Source organism: Cherax quadricarinatus, chromosome 9 (assembly GCF_038502225.1).
Source record: "Cherax quadricarinatus isolate ZL_2023a chromosome 9, ASM3850222v1, whole genome shotgun sequence".
Taxonomy (NCBI): Eukaryota; Metazoa; Arthropoda; class Malacostraca; order Decapoda; family Parastacidae; genus Cherax; species Cherax quadricarinatus.
This window is the reverse complement of record NC_091300.1, coordinates 23,679,078-23,700,940: the sequence shown is the minus strand read 5'-3', so window position 1 is coordinate 23,700,940 and position 21,863 is coordinate 23,679,078.

The window sequence follows — 21,863 nt, the reverse complement described above, 5'->3', positions numbered from 1 at the left end:
ACCGTCATCCTCCACACTACCTTCCTCCTCCACACTACCTTTCTCCTCCACACTACCTTCGTCCTCCACACTACCCTCCTCCTCCACACTACCCTCCTCCTCCACACTACCCTCCTCCTCCACACTACCCTCCTCCTCCACTCTACACTCCTCCTCCACACTACCTTCCTCCTCCACTCTACACTCCTCCTCCACACTACCCTCCTCCTCCACACTACCCTCCTCCTCCACACTACCCTCCTCCTCCTCCTCCTCCACACTACCCTCCTCCTCCACACTACCCTCCTCCTTCACACTACCCTCCTCCTCCTCAGTACCCTCCTCATCCACACTACCCTCCTCCTCCTCAGTACCCTCCTCATCCACACTACCCTCCTCCTCCTCAGTACCCTCCTCTTCCAAACTACCCTCCTCCTCCTCCTCCTCCTCCTCTTCCTCCACACTACCCTCCTCATTCACACTAACCTCCTCCTCCTCCTCCACACTACCCTCCTCCTCCACACTACCCTCCTCCTCCACACTACCCTCCTCCTCCACACTACCCTCCTCCTCCACACTACCCTCCTCCTCCACACTACCTTCCTCCTCCACACTACCCTCCTCCTCCACACTACCCTCCTCCTCCACACTACCCTCCTCCTCCACACTACCTTCCTCCTCCACACTACCCTCCTCCTCCACACTACCTTCCTCCTCCACTCTACACTCCTCCTCCACACTACCCTCCTCCTCCACACTACCCTCCTCCTCCACACTACCCTCCTCCTCCTCCTCCTCCACACTACCCTCCTCCTCCACACTACCCTCCTCCTTCACACTACCCTCCTCCTCCTCAGTACCCTCCTCATCCACACTACCCTCCTCCTCCTCAGTACCCTCCTCTTCCAAACTACCCTCCTCCTCCTCCTCCTCCTCCTCTTCCTCCACACTACCCTCCTCATTCACACTAACCTCCTCCTCCTCCTCCACACTACCCTCCTCCTCCACACTACCCTCCTCCACTCTACCCTCCTGCTCCACACAACACTCCTCCTCCACACTACCCTCCTCCTCCACACTACCCTCCTCCTCCACACTACCCTCCTCCTCCACACTACCCTCCTCCTCCTCCTCCTCCACACTACCCTCCTCCTCCACACTACCCTCCTCCTTCACACTACCCTCCTCCTCCTCAGTACCCTCCTCATCCACACTACCCTCCTCCTCCACACTACACTCCTCCTCCACACTACCCTCCTCCTCCACACTACCCTCCTCCTTCACACTACCCTCCTCCTCCTCAGTACCCTCCTCATCACACACAGTACCCTCCTCTTCCAAACTACCCCCTCCTCCTCCTCCTCCTCCTCTTCCTCCACACTACCCTCCTCATTCACACTAACCTCCTCCTCCTCCTCCACACTACCCTCCTCCTCCACACTACCCTCCTCCCCTACCCTCCTCCACACTACCCTCCTCCTCCACACTACCTTCCTCCTCCACACTACCCTCCTCCTCCACACTACCCTTCTCCTCCACACTACCCTCCTCCTCCACACTACCCTCCTCCTCCACTCTACCCTCCTGCTCCACACTACACTCCTCCTCCACACTACCTTCCTCCTCCACACTACCCTCCTCTTCTACACTACCCTCCTCCTCCACACTACCCTCCTCTTCCACACTACCCTCCTCCTCCACACTACCCTCCTCTTCCACACTACCCTCCTCCTCCACACTACTCTCCTCCTCCACACTACCCTCCTCCTCCACACTACCCTCCTCTTCTACACTACCCTCCTCCTCCACACTACCCTCCTCTTCCACACTACCCTCCTTTTCCACACTACCCTCCTCTTCCACACTACCCTCCTCCTCCACACTACTCTCCTCCTCCACACTACCCTCCTCCTCCACACGCTCTGAGTGACCGTTTAGTCCCAGTCACTCGCTAAATTCCACAACACCATTTTTTCCCCATCAGCTCCCTCCCTCCCCCATCTGTCTCCTTTTTTTCTCCCCACCCTTCCATTTTTTTCCCCCACCCTTTATCTGGAATCTACCTGGAAGGTTTTCCTGGGATCAACGCCCCCGCGACCCTTCTGGTGGATGACGGCCTGATCAACCAGGCTGTTACTGCTGGCCGTACGCCGTCCAACGTACGAACCACAGCCCGGCTGATTTAGCACTGACTTTAGGTATGTGTCCAGCTCCTTCTTGAAGACAACCGGGTGTCTATTGGCAATTTCCCTTATGCTTGTGGGAGGCTGCTGAACAGTCTTGGGCCCCGGACACTTAATATGTGTTCTCTTAGTGTATCAGTGGCGCCCCTACTTTTCACTGGGGGTATGTTGCATTGCCTGCCTAGTCTTTTGTTTTCGTAGGGAGTGATTTTTGTGTGCAGGTTAGTGACCAGTCCCTCCATAATCTTCCAGGTGTAGATGTTGATATATCTCTCGCCTACGGTCCAGTGAGTACAAGTCAAGTGCTTCCAGGCGTTCCCAGTAGTTAAGGTGTTTGATGGAACTTATACGTTCAGTAAAGGATCTCTGTACATTCTCTAGATCTGCAGTTTCACCTGCCTTGAATGGGGATGTTAATGTACAGTAGTATTCCAGCCTAGAGAGAACAAGTGATTTAAATAGGATCATCATTGGCTTAGCCTCTCTTGTCTTGAATGTTCTCATTATCCATCCTATCAGTTTCCTCGCAGATGTTATAGTGGCATTGTTGTGGTACTTGAAGGTGAGGTCTTCGGACATTACCACTCCCAGGTCCTTCACATTACTTTTCCGCTCTATTGTGTGATTAGAGTTTGTTGTATACTAAGTCCTAGCTTTTATTTCCTCCAGTTTTCCATAACAGAGTAGTTGGAATTTGTCTTCATTGAACATCACATTGTTCTCCGTTGCCCATTGGAAAACTTGGTTTATATCTTCTTGGAGATTTGCCGTGTCCTCAATAATAATAATAATAATAATAATAATAATAATAATAATAATAATAATAATAATAATAATAATAATAATATCTTTATTTACTACAAGTACATGTACATGGTATACAGGCCTAGCTGACATCAATGACAGCCCCCTTGTTATGTTGAGCATTTCAGGCAAATTAGGTCAGTGTCCCAGGATGGGTATGGGGTGCATAATAAACATATTAAACTAACTAACTGTCCCAGGATGCGACCCACACCAGTCGACTAACACTCAGGCTGTCTATTTTTCCCACGTACTACCATGCATTCCCACGTACTCCCACGTACTACCATGCATTCCCATGTACTCCCACTTACTACCATTCATTCCCATGTACTCCCATGGATTACAGCAGTTGGATATGCTGAATGTTGAAGACAGAGTAAAACAACTGAAGCTAAATCATGTTTATAAAATTGCTCACAAACAGTGTCCAGAATATCTTGCTGTCAATTTTGTCAAGGTTGGGAACCAAAGCAATCATAGTACTAGGGGGAGAGAGCACAACTTTGTAGTACCCACAGTCAGTGGCCAGGCTTCAAACACCTTTTATTGTACAGCAATAAAGGAATGGAACAGACTGCCCGCACATGTCAAAGCCAGTCATAGCATGAACCAGTTCAAGAAGAGTGCTAAAAGGTGTCTGATGAATGTAGCTACAGAAAGGGAGGGGAATGATTTTCTATTTTTTAGCTAAAATACGTGTAAATTTTACCTTATCCCTAGTAATGACCCTCGTATTGTAGATAGTCTTAATGACCCTCGTGTAGTAGATAGTCTTTTTAGTATGATAATAAGATGTTATCTTCATTGTAGAATAATAAGAAAATATTATAACCTTTATATTATAATAATAAGGTAAAAGGACCCCAATGAAAATAAGTCACTCTGTCTGACTTTTTTGGGTTATCCTAGGTTCTCTACACATATGCTGCTATGTATGATAATTCTATGTAACTGTATTTGTGTATACCTGAATAAACTTACTTACTTACTTACTTACTTCCATGCATTCCCATATATGTCAGCATAGTTGCTGATACCCTTATATGTGTTGTATAGCGTATCATAGTACCATCCATGTGTTTATATAGAAGATCCCTTAGGCCTGTGACTGTATGACGTCACGGGATGCAGCGAGCGAGTGAGGCCGAGGTAGCTCGTCTCACTCGCTCGCTGCATCCCGTGACGTCATACAGTCACAGGCCTAAGGGATCTTCTACATAAACACTTGGATGGTACTATTTAGTAATTTAGTAATTTAAGCATACAGAGGTACAAAAAAATACAGGTAAGAGCAGCATGCCAAAGCCACTTATATGCATAGCATTACGGGCTGGCTTAAAATTAACTTAAGATTAACTAAGGAATGATGAAATCAGTGATAAAACATTATTGTAAACAGATAACTATAAAGCACAAATGAGTATTACAAAGACAGGTCATATGGTTGCTTGCATTGCTGTACATTCAGTCGAATGGAGTATTCTGTTAGGTAGTGTATTTAAAAAAATAATAAAGTTAGATTGGGTCCTAGGTTTAACATTTGTGTGATATAATTGTGAGTAACATATAGGATATACAATTTATAAGGTTCAGTTATTCAGTATTTATTTGGTTTTGAGTGAGTAAGTGATCTTTGAGAAGACTTGAATTTATAAACAGGTACCTGGACCTGGAGAGAGTTCCGGGGGTCAACGCCCCCGCGGCCCGGTCTGAGACCAGGCCTCCTGGTGGATCAGAGCCTGATCAACCAGGCTGTTGCTGCTGGCTGCACGCAAACCAACATACGAGCCACAGCCCGGCTGATCCGGAACTGACTTTAGGTGCTTGTCCAGTGCCAGCTTGAAGACTGCCAGGGGTCTGTTGGTAATCCCCCTTATGTGTGCTGGGAGGCAGTTGAACAGTCTCGGGCCCCTGACACTTATTGTATGGTCTCTTAACGTGCTAGTGACACCCCTGCTTTTCATTGGGGGGATGGTGCATCGTCTGCCAAGTCTTTTGCTTTCGTAGTGGGTGATTTTCGTGTGCAAGTTCGGTACTAGTCCCTCTAGGATTTTCCAGGTGTATATAATCATGTATCTCTCCCTCCTGCGTTCCAGGGAATACAGGTTTAGGAACCTCAAGCGCTCCCAATAATTGAGGTGTTTTATCTCCGTTATGCGCGCCGTGAAAGTTCTCTGTACATTTTCTAGGTCGGCAATTTCACCTGCCTTGAAAGGTGCTGTTAGTGTGCAGCAATATTCCAGCCTAGATAGAACAAGTGACCTGAAGAGTGTCATCATGGGCTTGGCCTCCCTAGTTTTGAAGGTTCTCATTATCCATCCTGTCATTTTTCTAGCAGATGCGATTGATACAATGTTATGGTCCTTGAAGGTGAGATCCTCCGACATGATCACTCCCAGGTCTTTGACGTTGGTGTTTCGCTCTATTTTGTGGCCAGAATTTGTTTTGTACTCTGATGAAGATTTAATTTCCTCATGTTTACCATATCTGAGTAATTGAAATTTCTCATCGTTGAACTTCATATTGTTTTCTGCAGCCCACTGAAAGATTTGGTTGATGTCTGCCTGGAGCTTTGCAGTGTCTGCAATGGAAGACACTGTCATGCAGATTCGGGTGTCATCTGCAAAGGAAGACACGGTGCTGTGGCTGACATCCTTGTCTATGTCGGATATAAGGATGAGGAACAAGATGGGAGCGAGTACTGTGCCTTGTGGAACAGAGCTTTTCACCGTAGCTGCCTCGGACTTTACTCTGTTGACGACTACTCTCTGTGTTCTGTTAGTGAGGAAATTATAGATCCATCGACCGACTTTTCCTGTTATTCCTTTAGCACGCATTTTGTGCGCTATTACGCCATGGTCACACTTGTCGAAGGCTTTTGCAAAGTCTGTATATATTACATCTGCATTCTTTTTGTCTTCTAGTGCATTTAGGACCTTGTCGTAGTGGTCCAATAGTTGAGACAGACAGGAGCGACCTGTTCTAAACCCATGTTGCCCTGGGTTGTGTAACTGATGGGTTTCTAGATGCGTGGTGATCTTGCTTCTTAGGACCCTTTCAAAGATTTTTATGATATGGGATGTTAGTGCTATTGGTCTGTAGTTCTTTGCTGTTGCTTTACTGCCCCCTTTGTGGAGTGGGGCTATGTCTGTTGTTTTTAGTAACTGTGGGACGACCCCCGTGTCCATGCTCCCTCTCCATAGGATGGAAAAGGCTCGTGATAGGGGCTTCTTGCAGTTCTTGATGAACACAGAGTTCCATGAGTCTGGCCCTGGGGCAGAGTGCATGGGCATGTCATTTATCGCCTGTTCGAAGTCATTTGGCGTCAGGATAACATCGGATAGGCTTGTGTTAATCAAATTTTGTGGCTCTCTCATAAAAAATTCATTTTGATCTTCGACTCTCAGTCTGGTTAGCGGCTTGCTAAAAACTGAGTCATATTGGGACTTGAGTAGCTCACTCATTTCCTTGTTGTCATCTGTGTAGGACCCATCTTGTTTAAGTAGGGGCCCAATACTGGACGTTGTTCTCGATTTTGATTTGGCATAGGAGAAGAAATACTTTGGGTTTCTTTCGATTTCATTTATGGCTTTTAGTTCTTCCCGCGATTCCTGACTCCTAAAGGATTCTTTTAGCTTAAGTTCGATGCTTGCTATTTCTCTGACCAGTGTCTCCCTACGCATTTCAGATATATTGACCTCTTTTAGCCGCTCTGTTATTCTTTTCCGTCGCCTGTAAAGGGAGCGCCTGTCTCTTTCTGTTTTACATCTACTCCTCCTTTTTCTTAGAGGAATAAGCCTTGTGCATACATCGAGTGCCACCGAGTTAATCTGTTCTAGGCATAAGTTGGGGTCTGTGTTGCTTAGTATATCTTCCCAGCTTATATCGGTTAGGACTTGGTTTACTTGGTCCCACTTTATGTTTTTGTTATTGAAGTTGAATTTGGTGAATGCTCCCTCGTGACTAATCTCCTTATGTCGGTCTGGGGCTCCGCGCATACATGACTGAACCTCAATTATGTTGTGATCTGAGTATATTGTTTTTGATATGGTGATATTTCTTATCAGATCATCATTGTTAGTGAAGATGAGGTCTAGTGTATTCTCCAGTCTAGTAGGCTCTATTATTTGCTGGTTTAAATTGAATTTTGTGCAGAGATTTAAAAGCTCGCGTGAGTGTGAGTTTTCATCAGAGCTGCCTCCTGGTGTTATTACTGCAACAATATTATTTGCTATATTCCTCCATTTTAGGTGCCTTAAGTTGAAATCCCCCAGGAGCAAGATGTTGGGTGCAGGAGCTGGAAGGTTTTCCAGACAGTGGTCAATTTTTAACAGCTGTTCCTGGAATTGCTGGGATGTTGCATCCGGAGGCTTGAATTTATAAACAGGTAGTGTTTCTTTTATATTTACAGGTAATGAATTCCAGATTTTAGGGCCTTTTATGTGCATTGAGTTTTTGCATAGTGTGAGATGGACACGAGGAACATCAAAGAGTGATCTGTGCCTTGTGTTATGGTCATGTGTTCTGTTGAGGTTGGCAAGATGTTTGAGGGGAGGGTTAATATCAGAGTTAAGTGTTCTATGTATGTAATAGGTGCAATAATAAATATGGATGTTTTGTATGGTGAGTAGGTTGAGTGTTTTGAATATTGGTGGAGTGTGTTGCCTGTAGTGAGAATTTGTTATCATTCTAACTGCAGCCTTTTGTTGGGTAATTAGTGGTCTGAGATGGTTAATTGTTGTTGAGCCCCATGCACAAATTCCATAGGTGAGATAGGGGTAAATAAGAGAGTGATAAAGGGCCAGGAGGGCTGACTGTGGAACATAGTACCGTATCTTCGATAGTATGCCTACAGTCTTGGAAATTTTCTTAGAAATTTGTTGTGTATGTGTATGAAATTTGAGTCTATTATCAAGGTGGATTCCTAAGAATTTTCCCTGTGTTAGCTATGTGATAGGTGATCTGTTTATCGTTATGTTAAGAGGTACATCTGTAGCTCTGTTTCCAAACTGAATGAAGTAGGTTTTGTCAATGTTTAGTGTAAGTTTGTTAGTCCTCATCCAGGTAGATATTTTCTGTAATTCGGTGTTTACAGTATTGGCTAGCGTGACTGGGCTCGGGTGAGAGAAGACGTATGTAGTGTCATCTGCAAAAAGTGTGGGTTTGAGTAATTGCGAAGCATTTGGTAGGTCATTTATGTATAGGAGAAAGAGAAGAGGGCCAAGGACACTTCCCTGTGGGACACCAACTGTAATTGGTTGAGCGGAAGAGCTTGCCCCCATTTGCGTACACATATTGGCTTCTGTTGCTGAGGTATGACTTGAGGTAGTTGAGGGAGTGCCCTCTAATACCATAGTGTGACAATTTTACGTGGAGCAAGTCATGGTCAACTGTATCAAAAGCTTTACGTAAGTCAATGAAGATCCGCAGTGGGACTTCTTTTTTCTCTATTGCAGTGTATATATGTTCTAGCATGTGTATAATAGCATCATTAGTATTTTTATTAGGCCTGAATCCAAATTGGCAGGGGTTGAGAATGTTTTGGGATATGAGGTAGGAGTAGATTCGTTTATGAATTAATTTTTCGAAGATTTTTGAGAGAGGGTGTAAATTGGATATTGGCCTATAGTTATTCAACTCTGTTTGGTCTCATCCTTTATGGATCGGGGTGACCCTTGCTATTTTGAGAACTGTAGGGAAGGTGGAGGATTCAATGGATTTGTTAAAGAGTGTTGCAATGATTGGTGATAGTACTTGTGACACTTTTTTGTACATAAAGGGTGGTAAGGTATTTAAATCTCCTGCCTTGTTTTTTAGTTATTATTATTATTATAATCAAGGGGGAAGCGCTAAACCCGGAGGATTATACAGCGCCTAGGGGGGGATGTGGAAGGCATTCAGGCTTAATTCGGGGAACTGGAGCACAGATCCAATTCCCTAAATCAAGAGCCCCTCACCAACATCAAGGAACCTTCCTTGAGGGGTTGTTTTTTAGTGCGTTGATAATAAGGGAGACTTCGTATGGGTTAGTCGGAGCTAGGAACAGTGTGTTCGGGTAGTTGCCAGTGAGGTAGTAATTTGGTGGGGTATCTGAGCTTGGGATTTTATTGGCAAGGTTTTGTCCTATAGTGGAGAAGAAATCATTGAGTCTGTTTGCTGTTTCTGTTGGTGGGAGTTGGGGTTCATCTGATTTTGCTAATTTTATTTCGCTATTTCGTGATATCTTTTTTGTTCCCAGAATTTCTGATAGGGTCTTCCAGGTCTTTTTTATATCACCTCGTAAGTTGGATAATCTGTTCTCATAATACAATTTTTTTGCCCTTCTTATCAAGCTGGATAGGATTGACGAGTAACGTTTTGTTTGGTCTCTGGTTATGTGACCCATTCTGTACTGTTTTTCATATCGGTGTTTTGTATTTATGGATTTGAGAATGCTGGGTGTTAGCCAGGGACTATTCAGTCTCTTAGCTGTCATCTGTTTAGTTTTTTTAGGGCAGTGCTTGTTATAGAGGTATTGGGTCTTTTTTAGAAAATTATTAAAACATTCGTCAATATCTGTATAGATTTCTAGCTCAGTGTGCCAGTCAATGATACGCTATACAACACATATAAGGGGATCAGCAACTATGCTGACATATACTCCCACGTACTACCATGTACTCCCACTTACTACCATTCATTCCCATGTACTCCCACGTACTTCCATGCATTCCCATATACTCCCACGTACTTCCATGCATTCCCACGTACTCCCACGTACTACGGTGCATTCCCATGTACTCCCACGTACTTCCATGTATTCCACATACTTTCATGCATTCCCATATAGCCCCCACGTACTTCCATGTATTCCACGTACTTCCATGCATTCCCATGTAATCCCACGTACTTCCATGTATTCCACGTACTTCCATGCATTCCCATATAGCCCCCACGTACTTCCATGTATTCCACGTACTTCCATGCATTCCCATGTAATCCCACGTACTTCCATGTATTCCACGTACTTCCATGCATTCCCATATAGCCCCCACGTACTTCCATGTATTCCACGTACTTCCATGCATTCCCATGTAATCCCACGTACTACGGTGCATTCCCATGTAATCCCACGTACTTCCATGTATTCCACATACTTCCATGCATTCCCATATAGCCCCCACGTACTTCCATGTATTCCCATGTACTTCCATGTATTCCACGTACTTCCATGCATTCCGTCGTACTTACATGCATTCCATGTACTCCCATGCATTCCCATGTACTCCCGCGTCCTTCCATGTACTCCGCGTCCTTCCATGTACTCCCACGTCCTTCCATGTACTCCCACGTCCTTCCATGTACTCCCACGTCCTTCCATGTACTCTCACGTCCTTCTATGTACTCCCACGTCCTTCCATGTACTCCCGTGTCCTTCCATGTACTCCCACGTCCTTCCATGTACTCCCACGTCCTTCCATGTACTCCCACGTCCTTCCATGTACTCCCACATCCTTCCATGTACTCCCACGTCCTTCCATGTACTCCCGCGTCCTTCCATGTACTCCCACGTCCTTCCATGTACTCCCGCGTCCTTCCATGTACTCCCACGTCCTTCCATGTACTCCCACGTCCTTCCATATACTCCCACATCCTTCCATGTACTCCCACGTCCTTCCATGTACTCCCACGTCCTTCCATGTACTCCCACGTCCTTCCATGTACTCCCACGTCCTTCCATGTACTCCCACGTCCTTCCATGTACTCCCACGTCCTTCCATGTACTCCCACGTCCTTCCATGTACTCCCACGTCCTTCCATGTACTCCCGCGTCCTTGCATGTACTCCCACATCCTTCCATGTACTCCCGCGTCCTTCCATGTACTCCCACGTCCTTCCATGTACTCCCACGTCCTTCCATGTACTCCCACGTCCTTCCATGTACTCCCACGTCCTTCCATGTACTCCCACGTCCTTCCATGTACTCCCACGTCCTTCCATGTACTCCCACGTCCTTCCATGTACTCCCACATCCTTCCATGTACTCCCACGTCCTTCCATGTACTCCCACGTCCTTCCATGTACTTCCGCGTCCTTCCATGTACTCCCACGTCCTTCCATGTACTCCCACGTCCTTCCATGTACTCCCACGTCCTTCCATGTACTCCCACATCCTTCCATGTACTCCCACGTCCTTCCATGTACTCCCACGTCCTTCCATGTACTCCCACGTCCTTCCATGTACTCCCACATCCTTCCATGTACTCCCACGTCCTTCCATGTACTCCCACGTCCTTCCATGTACTCCCACGTCCTTCCATGTACTCCCACGTACTTCCATGTACTCCCACGTCCTTCCATGTACTCCCACGTCCTTCCATGTACTCCCACGTCCTTCCATGTACTCCCACGTCCTTCCATGTACTCCCACGTCCTTCCATGTACCCCCACGTCCTTCCATGTACTCCCGCGTCCTTCCATGTACTCCCACGTCCTTCCATGTACTCCCACGTCCTTCCATGTACTCCCACGTCCTTCCATGTACTCCCACGTCCTTCCATGTACTCCCGCGTCCTTCCATGTACTCCCACGTCCTTCCATGTACTCCCACGTCCTTCCATGTACTCCCACGTCCTTCCATGTACTCCCACGTCCTTCCATGTACTCCCACGTCCTTCCATGTACTCCCACGTCCTTCCATGTACTCCCACGTCCTTCCATGTACTCCCACGTCCTTCCATGTACTCCCGCGTCCTTCCATGTACTCCCACGTCCTTCCATGTACTCCCGCGTCCTTCCATGTACTCCCACGTCCTTCCATGTACCCCCACGTCCTTCCATGTACTCCCGCGTCCTTCCATGTACTCCCACGTCCTTCCATGTACTCCCACGTCCTTCCATGTACTCCCACGTCCTTCTATGTACTCCCACGTCCTTCCATGTACTCCCGCGTCCTTCCATGTACTCCCACGTCCTTCCATGTACTCCCACGTCCTTCCATGTACTCCCACGTCCTTCCATGTACTCCCACGTCCTTCCATGTACTCCCACGTCCTTCCATGTACTCCCACGTCCTTCCATGTACTCCCACGTCCTTCCATGTACTCCCACGTCCTTCCATGTACTCCTACGTCCTTCCATGTACTCCCACGTCCTTCCATGTACTCCCACGTCCTTCCATGTACTCCCACGTCCTTCCATGTACTCCCACGTCCTTCCATGTACTCCCACGTCCTTCCATGTACTCCCACGTCCTTCCATGTACTCCCACGTCCTTCCATGTACTCCCACGTCCTTCCATGTACTCCCACGTATTCATAATTTTTGTCATTTTTTATTAAAACATTTTTATGTTCAAGTATATTGAACATCCTGTGTATATCGCATACGTAGTATATTGAACATCCTGTGTATATCGCATACGTAGTATATTGAACATCCTGTGTATATCGCATACGTAGTATATTGAACATCCTGTGTATATCGCATACGTAGTATATTGAACATCCTGTGTATATCGCATACGTAGTATATTGAACATCCTGTGTATATCGCATACGTAGTATATGTTAACGATTTAAAATGACATAAAAAGAACAGAAGCAACAAATAATAATAATAATAATAATAATAATAATAATAATAATAATATAATAATAATAATAATAATAACAACAATAATAATAATGGTCTTTATTATTATTATTATTATTATTATTATTATTATTATTATTATTATTATTATTATTATTATTATTTTTATTTTATTATTATTATTGTTACTATGGCGAATAGGGGAAAATGTGATAAAAGAAGGCAGGTAAAATGCATTAGAATAACTAGGAATGAAATTTGAGGGACAGAGCAGTGTCAGTGTTTGTATTTTAAGAGTCACATTGAAGTGTTCTTGATCCGAGGAACTGAAGCCACCCTCCTCTTCCATGGCTTGTATCTGATTCCCTACCCTTCCTCGGATGCCTGATGACATACGAGTTTAGCGCTTGCCGATGATTGTAACTGTTGGTTTGTAAGTATCTGACAAACGTCCGGTCGTTGTGGGCGCCATATATATATATCCGGCGAGACACAGTCGTGTTTACCCTCACTCAGCCACATTCTCGTGTTTTTCTTCCATTCCTCTGGCGTCTTCCATTACATCAGAATAAAAGAATTCCCTAGCATTCCTACTGGTCCACACTAACCCCTTATGACGAGCCCCTAGTTTGATTTCTCCCCATTTATGCAAACTTATTTTTGATTATATAGGTGAGCAAGATTTTAATCTAGGAGACAGGCTTCCTTTTACCTTTTTCTCATCCATCCCATATATGAAGCCCCTGTCAAAGATCTTATTTGTGTTCAACTAAACGTCATACTCTTCATCAATGTTCAATCAAATAACCTAGAAGGATAGTTAGTTATCTTATTAGACAACAACGATCCCTTGTGAAACTATTTTGAGACAATTTTAATTTACGGTGGTCAAAGTAATTTCGAATTCTATCTGAGTAATATTAAGTTGGTAGACAGGAGCAACCCAGCGTCCTGTCCTATTAGAGTCATACCGAAGCATGTTAACATTTTTTGCCCTTTGCTACGATTATTTTTCTGTTCTTTCCGTCTCATGATCGCATGATCGCGGAAAATAATATACATAAATCATACAAACTTCTGCTTACATTATTTACTCTCCTTGTGGTTTGTATAGCACTTATTCCAGTTAAATTTCATTCGCAATTTATGAGGCCTGGTGTGAGACCGGGCCGCTGGGGCGAGGCTCCTTAAAACCATTATCAATTACTGTACATAGCTGAAAATCAATCGCAGATGCGACAGTTATAACCTAAAACTCTGGTTCTCGTTTTATATATTACATGATCTATGATCCATTCTTCCGCATCTCTTTCGCGAAACCCATTTGTAGGAATATATTGATGAAAGTGGGTAATTGGTGTCTAAATTAGTGTCTCCAATCATTAAAGCCCCTTAATCTGTTCGTCACAGCCTGGGGATTTGTTTGTTTTTAATCTTTCGCCTTGTTTGATAACCATGTCGTTGTGACTGATACTGAGTCACAACATTTCATCAGCTTCTCTATAACTACTGATGTTTGGGTTTAGTTTATATCTTCCTGGAAATATTCTTTAGAAATGGGAAAACGTTACTTGCTCATTATCAGTAAACTGGAAGTATTCTCAGTGGAAGTTCATTATTATCAACACTTAGTCACTGCTGTTCGATTAACTACGGTATTATCTCATAGGTATCCAGGGTGTTTATTTTTGCCGACTAACACCTTTATCTAAGTCTTCCACTAACATATGTCAGTCATAGACAGATCCCCGAAAGTGTGTGTAGTCACTTGTTCAGTCTCTTGTGTGGAGCCATATTTATTACACATGATATAATGAAGACACATTGCTGCTGTGAGACTTTACATTGAGTTGTACCAACAATTAGAGTATTGCAGCCCGTGGTATGGCATCCTCATCCGTGTTCTTCTCGTATATTCTGGGCTCATGGTGGCGAGTGTGATAAGATTATAACTACTTTCCTCTCCTATAGGAAAGATAGAAAGCGGGGAGGGAGAGGGTAACTGACAGGTAAGAAACACTTATTCTTAGCAGTAATATTACTGTTACACATCACACAGAATGGGCTTCCTACGTGAGGTAATGAAAGCTATCAGTCTGAGCTGGGAGACTTTGGTAAGGCGATGCAGGGATCATCAACCACTCCACTATGTTCTCGTTAGCTACGGCTGTTTCAAAAGTTACGTTCTAATGGAGCTGGAGTTACTATTAAGATAAGATAAGATAAGATTTCGTTCGGATGTTTAACCCCGGAGGGTTAGCCACCCAGGATAACCCAAGAAAGTCAGTGCGTCATCGAGGACTTTCTGGGATTTACCAACCCTCATGATGACCTGTACTCCACAAGGGTAATGAAATTCAGGAGGATATCATTACAATCTTTAAAATAAGTATATATATATATATATATATATATATATATATATATATATATATATATATATATATATATATATATATATATATATATATATATATATATATATATATATATATATATATATATATATATATATATATACTTTGCCTTTCAGGAATTAGTCAAACAATTTACTTCCACTAATCCATCTTTACCTTACATGTATGGACTCATAAAAACACACAAACCAGGGAATCCAGTCAGACCAATTATTAGCTCCATAGGGTCAGTTTCATATAAATTATCCAAATGGCTTGTTGATATTTTGAGCCCTATTGTTGGCAAAATTTCTAACTTTAATGTTAAAAACAACATAGACTTGGTTGATAAATTAAGCTCCTTGACTGACTTAAATGATTTTAACATGGTTAGTTTTGATGTTACTTCCTTGTTTACGAAAGTTCCTGTTGATGATTTATTAAGTTTCTTATCTGAAGAACTCGTTAACTATGATTTACCATTGCCAGTTCCTACTATCATTAAACTTATTAAACTTTGCATTGTTGATGCAAAATTTGTATTTAATGATAAGTTTTACACTCAGAAGTTTGGTATGGTAATGGGAAATCCTCTTTCACCTGTTCTTAATAATCTATACATGGAATTTTTTGAAACAAGGTTGCTTAACACAATCCTCCCTAATAGAGCTAAATGGTTCAGATATGTTGATGATATTTTGTGTCTTATGCCCAAAAATGTAGATATACACCATTTCCTTGGAAAATTAAATAGCTTAGCCCATTCTATAAACTTTACTGTTGAGTTTGAAGAAAATAACTCATTGCCTTTTCTAGATGTTTTAATTATTAAGGGTAATAATGAATTCAAATTTAAAATTTACAGAAAACCTACAAATAACTGTTCCTATGTCCACTATTATTCCTCGCATCAAGATAGAGTCAAACTGTCTGTTTTCTCATCAATGTTTTTGAGAGCTTTACGAATTTGTAGTCCTGAGTTCAATGATGAGGAAATATCCAAAATTTATGAAATAGGTAATGATTTAAAATACCCAAGAAATGTGTGTGTGTGTGTGTGTGTGTGTGTGTGTGTGTGTGTGTGTGTGTGTGTGTGTGTGTGTGTGTGTGTGTGTGTGTGTGTGTACTCACCTATTTGTACTCACCTATTTGTGGTTGCAGGGGTCGAGTCACAGCTCCTGGCCCCGCCTCTTCGCTGATTGCTACTAGGTCCTCTCTCTCCCTGCCCCATGAGCTCTGTCATACCTCGCCTTAAAACTATGTATGGTTCCTGCCTCTACCACATCATCTTCTAGGCTATTCCATGGCCTGACTACTCTATGACTGAAGAAATACTTCCTAACATCCCTTTGATTCATCTGAGTCTTCAACTTCCAATTGTGACCTCTTGTGTCTGTGTCCCATCTCTGGAACATCCCGTCTTTGTCCACCTCGTCTATTCCGCGCAGTATTTTATATGTCGTTATCATGTCTCCCCTGACCCTCCTGGCCTCCAGTGTCGTCAGGCCGATTTCCCTCAACCTTTCTTCATAGGACAATCCCCGTAGCTCTGGGACTAGTCTTGTTGCAAACCTTTGCACTTTCTCTAATTTCTTGACGTGCTTGACTAGGTGTGGATTCCAAACTGGTGCTGCATACTCCAGTATGGGCCTGACGTAGATGGTATACAGAGTCTTAAACGAATCCTTACTGAGGTATCGGAACGCTATCCGTAGGTTTGTCAGGCGCCCGTATGCTGCAGCAGTTATCTGATTGATGTGCGCCTCAGGAGATATGTTCGGTGTTATACTCACCCCCAGATCTTTTTCCTTGAGTGAGGTTTGCAGTCTTTGGCCATCTAAACTATATTGTGTGTGCGGTCTTCTTTGCCCTTCCCCAATCTTCATGACTTTGCATTTGGCAGGGTTAAATTCAAGGAGCCAGTTGCTGGACCAGGCTTGTAGCCTGTCCAGGTCTCTTTGTAGTCCTGCCTGATCCTCGTCCGATTTGATTCTTCTCATTAACTTCACATCATCTGCAAACAAGGACACTTCTGAGTCTATCCCTTCCGTTATGTCGTTCACGTATACCAAGAACAGCACAGGTCCTAGGACTGACCCCTGTGGAACCCCGCTTGTCACAGGCGCCCACTCTGACACCTCGTCGCGTACCATGACTCGTTGTTGCCTCCCTGTCAGATATTCTCTGATCCATTGCAGTGCGTTTCCTGTTATATGCACCTGATGCTCTAGCTTCTGTGTGTGTGTGTGTGTGTGTGTGTGTGTGTGTGTGTGCGTGTGTGTGTGTGTGTGTGTGTGTGTGTGTACTCACCTATTTGTACTCACCTATTTGTGGTTGCAGGGGTCGAGTCACAGCTCCTGGCCCCGCCTCTTCGCTGATTGCTACTAGGTCCTCTCTCTCCCTGCCCCATGAGCTCTGTCATACCTCGCCTTAAAACTATGTATGGTTCCTGCCTCTACCACATCATCTTCTAGGCTATTCCATGGCCTGACTACTCTATGACTGAAGAAATACTTCCTAACATCCCTTTGATTCATCTGAGTCTTCAACTTCCAATTGTGACCTCTTGTGTCTGTGTCCCATCTCTGGAACATCCCGTCTTTGTCCACCTCGTCTATTCCGCGCAGTATTTTATATGTCGTTATCATGTCTCCCCTGACCCTCCTGGCCTCCAGTGTCGTCAGGCCGATTTCCCTCAACCTTTCTTCATAGGACAATCCCCGTAGCTCTGGGACTAGTCTTGTTGCAAACCTTTGCACTTTCTCTAATTTCTTGACGTGCTTGACTAGGTGTGGATTCCAAACTGGTGCTGCATACTCCAGTATGGGCCTGACGTAGATGGTATACAGAGTCTTAAACGAATCCTTACTGAGGTATCGGAACGCTATCCGTAGGTTTGTCAGGCGCCCGTATGCTGCAGCAGTTATCTGATTGATGTGCGCCTCAGGAGATATGTTCGGTGTTATACTCACCCCCAGATCTTTTTCCTTGAGTGAGGTTTGCAGTCTTTGGCCATCTAAACTATATTGTGTGTGCGGTCTTCTTTGCCCTTCCCCAATCTTCATGACTTTGCATTTGGCAGGGTTAAATTCAAGGAGCCAGTTGCTGGACCAGGCTTGTAGCCTGTCCAGGTCTCTTTGTAGTCCTGCCTGATCCTCGTCCGATTTGATTCTTCTCATTAACTTCACATCATCTGCAAACAAGGACACTTCTGAGTCTATCCCTTCCGTTATGTCGTTCACGTATACCAAGAACAGCACAGGTCCTAGGACTGACCCCTGTGGAACCCCGCTTGTCACAGGCGCCCACTCTGACACCTCGTCGCGTACCATGACTCGTTGTTGCCTCCCTGTCAGATATTCTCTGATCCATTGCAGTGCGTTTCCTGTTATGTGTGCCTGGTCCTCTAGCTTTTGCAGTAACCTCTTGTGAGGAACTGTGTCGAAGGTCTTCTTGCAGTCCAAAAATACGCAGTCGATCCACCCCTCTCTCTCTTGTCTTACTTCTGTCACCTTGTCATAAAACTCTAGTAGGTTTGTGACACAGGATTTTTCTTCCCTGAAACCGTGCTGGTTGTCAATTATACACTTGTTTCTTTCCAGGTGCCCCACCACTCTCCTCCTGATGATCTTCTCCATGACCTTGCATACTATACACGTTAGTGATACAGGTCTGTAGTTTAGTGCCTCATGTCTGTCTCCCTTTTTAAAAATTGGGACTATATTTGCCATTTTCCATACCTCAGGGAGTTGCCCAGTTTCAAATGATGTGTTGAAGATCTTTGTTAATGGCTCACACAATATCTCTGCTCCCTCTTTAAGGACCCATGGAGAGATGTTGTCTGGTCCCACCGCCTTTGAGGTGTCAAGTTCGCATAGCAGCTTCTTCACCTCCTCCTTGGTTATATGTACCTCATCTAGCACTTGCTGGTGTGCCCCCCTGTTCTGATTTCTTGGAGTCCTACTGGTTTCCACTGTAAATACCTCTTTAAATCTTGTGTTGAGCTCCTGACATACCTCTCGGTCGTTTCTTGTGAATTCCCCATCACCCTTCCTCAGTCTGATTACCTGGTCCTTGACTGTTGTTTTCCTCCTGATGTGGCTGTACAACAGCTTCGGGTCAGTCTTTACTTTTGATGCTATGTCATTTTCATATTGTCTCTGAGCCTCCCTTCTTATCTGTGCATATTCGTTTCTGGCTCTTCGGCTGATTTCTTTATTTTCCTGATTTCTCTGTCTTCTGTACCTTCTCCATTCACTAGTACACCTAGTTTGTGTGTGTGTGTGTGTGTGTGTGTGTGTGTGTGTGTGTGTGTGTGTGTGTGTGTGTGTGTGTGTGTGTGTGTGTGTGTGTGTGCGTGTGTGTGTGTGTGTGTGTGTGTGTGTGTGTGTGTGTGTGTGTGTGTGTGTGTGTGTGTGTGTGTGTGGGAGTGTGTGTGTGTGTGTGTGTGTGTGTGTGTGTGTGTGTGTGTGTGTGTGTGTGTGTGTGTGTGTGAGTGTGTGTGTGTGTGTGTGTGTGCTTGTGTGTGTGTGTGCGTGCTTGTGTGTATGCATATATTTGTACGCTCGTGTGCATGTCTGTGCGTGCGCCCTCGTGTGTGTATCTGTGTGCGCGCGCGCTCGTGTGGGTGTATGACCCACTTAATATTTGTATTTATAACTCATTACAATTGTGACGTATCAGTGGTTCATTACTTTGTAATTTATTCATGATTGTAACCATGTACTATAGGAGTGAGGCTGATTCATTACCTCTGTAACTTGCCATGATTGTGACCAGATCTACCTGGAGTTCGTTATCTTTGTAACTAGTTCAGCTATCATAACTTTGGGGTCCAGTCCCTGGACCCATTATGTACCTTTGTAATCTTTTGACTACCGCCCACAGGATGGGTATGGGGTGCATAATAAAGATATTAAACTAATTCCCTAGCGGATTTATTTTTATTTTTTAAGGTTCTATGTGAAACCACTATCAGGAGTAAAATAGTAGTATGTAATACCTGCAAGTAGATGGTATCACATACCGCTAATCATTGGACCTTGGTTACGCCAGATTTGGAGAAATCAAGATTTTGGGCGGGTTAGAATAAAGTAAATGTCGCGTCCGAGTGAAAAAAATATGGCAGGAGTCTGCTTACGAGTGTTGGCTGCGGTGGTGACGCCGCAGCAATGTGGCCACACCTCTGGCATTCTTGATACAATGCAGGCCACTTGTGGGGTTCTTAAGGTAACCTCACCCCTGTACCGGCTCGTGAGGTGCCACACACACATACACACTCCTCTACCGACTTGTGAGGGCTACAGGCACCTCCTGCCATCTATTTCTGCAAGCTATTTTTCTAAGGATCTCATTCAGTTTCTTGGATTAATAGCAAATACCCATAGTTACACCAAGTATTCTACCTGTTATATAGTGCATGCTGCGGCAAGTATATCACTATGAGTTCCTTTGAAGTACCTACATTTATTGTGCCCCAAAATGTGAGTCTAGCCAGGCAACATATCAATACCCTGGACATAGATTTCGTCTAACCACAATCATTGATATTCACCCAGATGTCTAGGATAATGAACACGTTTATATTTTAATTCTAGTTTGAAACCAATGTTAAACAGGATCGTGGAAATAAATCACATTGTTTAACTTTATTGCGTTATCTTAGGTTAAATTCTACATAATTTACTATATGAAGAAATTATTTTCAAATTATATATGAGATTTAATTAAAACCTTAAATGGCTTTGTGCCAGTCAGAGAGAGGCCTAGTGCCAAAGTAGCTGGGCACGTCACACGGGCTAGTGTCTGGCTAGAGCCACTTATGGCTGGGGTAGAGCTGAGACAGTAGGAGACACGTTGCTTCTCTACCTATCAACTTTGGTCTAAATATAACTGAATCACAGCCTGACTTCATGTCTGGACCCCCAAAAACTGCTGCCTGGCCAGAATGTATATTTCGATCTGATGAAGAAGCTCTTAGATATCTAAATATACAGTCTATTTTTTAGCATATGTACTGCCGAAGCAAGTACAACGATCGATAGCTACTTCTGTTTAGAAGATATTTTGCTTTATTGCGTCACTGACTTTCTCTATACCACAGAATTTCCTCGTTTACAATGCATCTGTTGCTAGTGGTAGAATAGGCTGTTGTTTTATGTTTCCATTTCACAGTCATTCTGTGGTTCATACTATCACTCTATGTCAACCCTGGCACCCTTATCTCCAGTCTTTCAAGATTAGATTAGATTTTGCCACCGAAGTGGCTAGTTTATTGTGCACCCATATCCATCCTGTGGACGGTAGCGCGAGAGCATATGGATACACAAAAGGCCCAGGAACTAGGCCCCAAAGGGTTAACAGGAATACATATGGATTTATATCTACATATCTATAGTTCACTTATCTGTTACAAGCAAATTTAGGAAATTTGCTTAGTATATCTGGTATCTTATTTTCAGTAATAAGATATCTTGACATGTCACATTGGTTATTATACTGTCTGTCTCTGTATTCAAGTGACGTCTGTATAGTTTTATTTTCTTATTTACAAGTTGTTCGTGGTGTGAATGTTCGGCAGCTTCATTGTATCAAATATTTTGCATGTGTATGGACTATAATTATATAGGTTTTTAAATAGGGTGGGGTGGCAGTCTTTCTGTTTCCTTACAGTTAATGGTCTGAGCTGCTTCAAATGGTGTACGGGTGCCACACTCTTTCTTCTGTCTCGCATAATCAAACGGCTTAAAGTCGACAAGTGTAGAGAGAGAAAGAAAACAAGACAATGACAGGAACTTTCAACACGACTGAAGAAGCCTGTTCCACGGGCGTTCCGGAAGGTCTCAGTGAAGTTCCTCTCTGCAATTGTGTCTTTATTCCTTCCTCAGCTGGCTGGCAGTTAATTGTCGCAAGTGCGTTTAGTGGG